We start from the raw sequence: 3237 nt of genomic DNA on the forward strand, positions 1-3237 counted from the left end.
CCCCCCGTGTGCCGGATCTCCAGAAATGGCAGTTCCCTGCACTTAAAGTAGCCGGCAGCCGGCGTTTCCCCTTTAAGAGCAGCTGCGTTTCCCTTTTAAGAACGAAGCTGGCATTTCCCTGCAAGCTTGCGGAGTTCGGCTTGGGAGAAAACACTTAAAGGGAGAAAGATGGGTGGCTGTGGGTGTTAGGGGTGGGGCTTCCCCCACCGGCCATCTGGCCGGCGGCGGGTAGAACCCCCCCCAAACGGGGGACCCCTGGCAAACCGGGGGGTTGGCAACCCTAAAATACCACCCACCCACACCCCCAGTGACTGCTGTTCCACGCCCAGAAGATGACCAAAAAAAAACCCACCCAAAAAATTGCTTCCTGACCCCAAATTAGCATTTCCCTGGGCGTGTAAGAAAGGGCCACAAGCAATACTCCCTCTAAGCTGTGGAATCTTGTGAGCAAAAATTCTATTGTGTGAGCTCCTGGCATTAAAGCTGTGAGCGAGTAGTTTGGCTACTGCATAAATTTGTTTGCTCTGGAGCCATCCTTTCTGAGCCAAGACAAAAATGTGTGAGCCGGACGCTAAAAAACTGTGAGCTAGCTCACACTAACTCAGCTTAGAGGGAACGCTGGCCACAAGAACTCATTGTGAGCACAGTGTGAAGGAATATATAGATAAGAGGCACACACCTACGCCGACACTGCAAAGTGCTTGGATGGGAGATTTTAACTAACTACACGCTAGAATAGAGTGATATTGTTTTCTGTTTGTAACTCAATAAACACTGAGCCAAATCGGGATTTAATGTCCTCTTTTTCATAACGTCAGCCTATTTGTTCTTATTAAAGTTAAGCAGGATTTTTGGGGGGTTCAGCCCTCCAAAGCGCCCATGGATCTTCATGGATTACAATTGGATTTAGTGAACATCCCAAGATGTAAACAAGCATCCAGGATTATAAATGAGCAAGCAAGGTAGCAAATATGTTTTATCATCCCCTGCCTCGTACACCGCCATGTTATTACGCTCATCTACTTTATTTATGCGACCGCGTGAAGCTAAACTACTCCATTAAATGTACAGAGTCATTCCAAAGGTATTAAATCAGGATCAGTGTTTTATGTTGCTAAAATAAGTGTCTCCACGTCAAGAACCTTGGTGTGGTAATGTTGGCAGTCTCAACTCGAGGAATGGGTTTACAACGAGTGCCCAGCCAAACTGGCGGGACACTTGTAATTATGGATGCTGCTGTGGCGGAAGATTTGTGGGTGACCTGAGGCCAGTTACACATGCCCAAACTAAACTACCTCCCAAGGTTGTTGTGAAGATAAAATGGAGACGAGGGAAATGTAAGCCATGCATGGTTGCCACTGGGGAGAAATGTGGGGTATCTATGAAGTAAACAAATAATTCACAAACCAGTTGGACTTGAACTTACTGTGTTCAAACACTACAATCAGACTACACCTGTCCCTATATACCCCTGCAAGGAAAATGGCCCGAGTCTTAATTTTCAGGGGGGAAATAAGAACTATGGTTTTAAAAAGCATGGCAATGCATTGTTAGAACATTAATGTGCACTTCTGAAATAACAATTATCTTTTTTAAAAAAAAAAATGGTTCAAAATCCTCTGTTTCCATGGCAGTAAAATGGCACTGACTGTTGGGACACTGATGGCTTTCAAGTGAATTGGTCACTTAAACAAATGATTTAGTAAGGGAGGTTAATAATTTAGTTTAGGATATTTCCATATAATATGATGGAATGTAATTTCATATTCACTAATCTGTAAAATGGATTGTAGGGAGGATAGCCCAACCTCGTCAGATCTCAGATGCTAAGCAGGGTCGGTACTTGGAAGGAAGACCACCAAGGAATACTCTGTGGAGGAAGGCAATGGAAAACCACCTCTGCTTTTCAGTTGCCTTCAAAGCCCCTTGCTGGGGTCACCATAAGTCGGCTGTGACTTGAGAGTACTCTACACACACACATCGTGTGACACATGGCAGAAAGGTGACCTAAACGTTTTGTACACAGATTTAAACGCAGTGTTTCTTTTAACAACCACTTCTCTCCATAGCGGGCACAGAACAAAGCCTGCCTGCATTGCCTTCAGATGTGCCCATCCCATGGCAAGCTTGTCATGCATAATCATGGCCAAAGCCTCCCGCCCCCTCAAATGCACGTTGAGCATGGGCCGGTCCATCTCTTGGAAGTTCAAGCTGTCTCACAAGGTTGCTGGGAGTACAACACTGGATACACCCATGCACTCTGCCCATGGTTAACTTACCAGCTACAGGATAAAGATTTGGGGATGGAGTCTGGAGGGGACAGGGACCTCAGTGGGGTACAGTGCCACAGAGCCTACCCTCCGAAGTAGCCATTTCCTCCAGGAGAACTGCTTTCTGTTGTCTGGCAATCCGCTGTAATTCCAGGGGAAATCCAGACCCCACCTGGAGGTTGGCAACACTAAGTCTGCCTCAGACGCCTCTGGAGAAAGGGTGAGTTCACATCTCAGAGTGGCTTACAAACTCTGTTCCCTTCCCCTCCCCACAACAGACACCCTGTGAGGTAGGTGGGGCTGAGAGAACTCTGAGAGAACTGCCCTTTCAAGAACAGCTCTGACAGAACTATGGCTTGCCCAAGGTCATCCAGCAGGTGCAAGTGGAGGAGTGGGGAATCAAACCCAGTTCTCCCAGGATTAGAGTCCGCACACTTAACCACTACACCAAACTGGCTCAGGAGGTGAAATCCACGTCTCTCTCACACGTAGTGCCCCCAGCGACTAGAATCCAGAGGCCTATACCTGAAGGTTCCATTTACCAATCATGGGTATAAGCCATTGGTAGAAGAACAGCAGAATGAACTGTTAACAACAACAAAAAAAAAAAATCAAGCACCATGCACAGCAAGTGGGAAACTGCTAGTTCAACATCCCGAAAAGTGCTTCTATTCTAATTATAACTTAGCCACGCCGGGATACCAGAGTTCCCCAGCGACGCTGGAAGGTTTACTTAATATTCCAGGCATAAGAAGATGGTTTCCAATGGACATTTAACTCCAAGCCCTGAAGGAAAGAATTAGCTGAACCCTGAAACCAATCTCTAGAAATCAACAATAAACAAGATATAGGAGTCAACATTCAACGACAGGACATATCCGAAGCCATTACCCGTCAAGAGCCTGGGATAGCAGCTGCTCAGAGGGGGGAAATAAAAATGCTGATTCTACATATATTCCACGGGGGG

Source organism: Gekko japonicus, unplaced genomic scaffold (assembly GCF_001447785.1).
Source record: "Gekko japonicus isolate JY-2015 unplaced genomic scaffold, Gekko_japonicus_V1.1 scaffold995, whole genome shotgun sequence".
NCBI classification, from domain to species: domain Eukaryota; kingdom Metazoa; phylum Chordata; class Lepidosauria; order Squamata; family Gekkonidae; genus Gekko; species Gekko japonicus.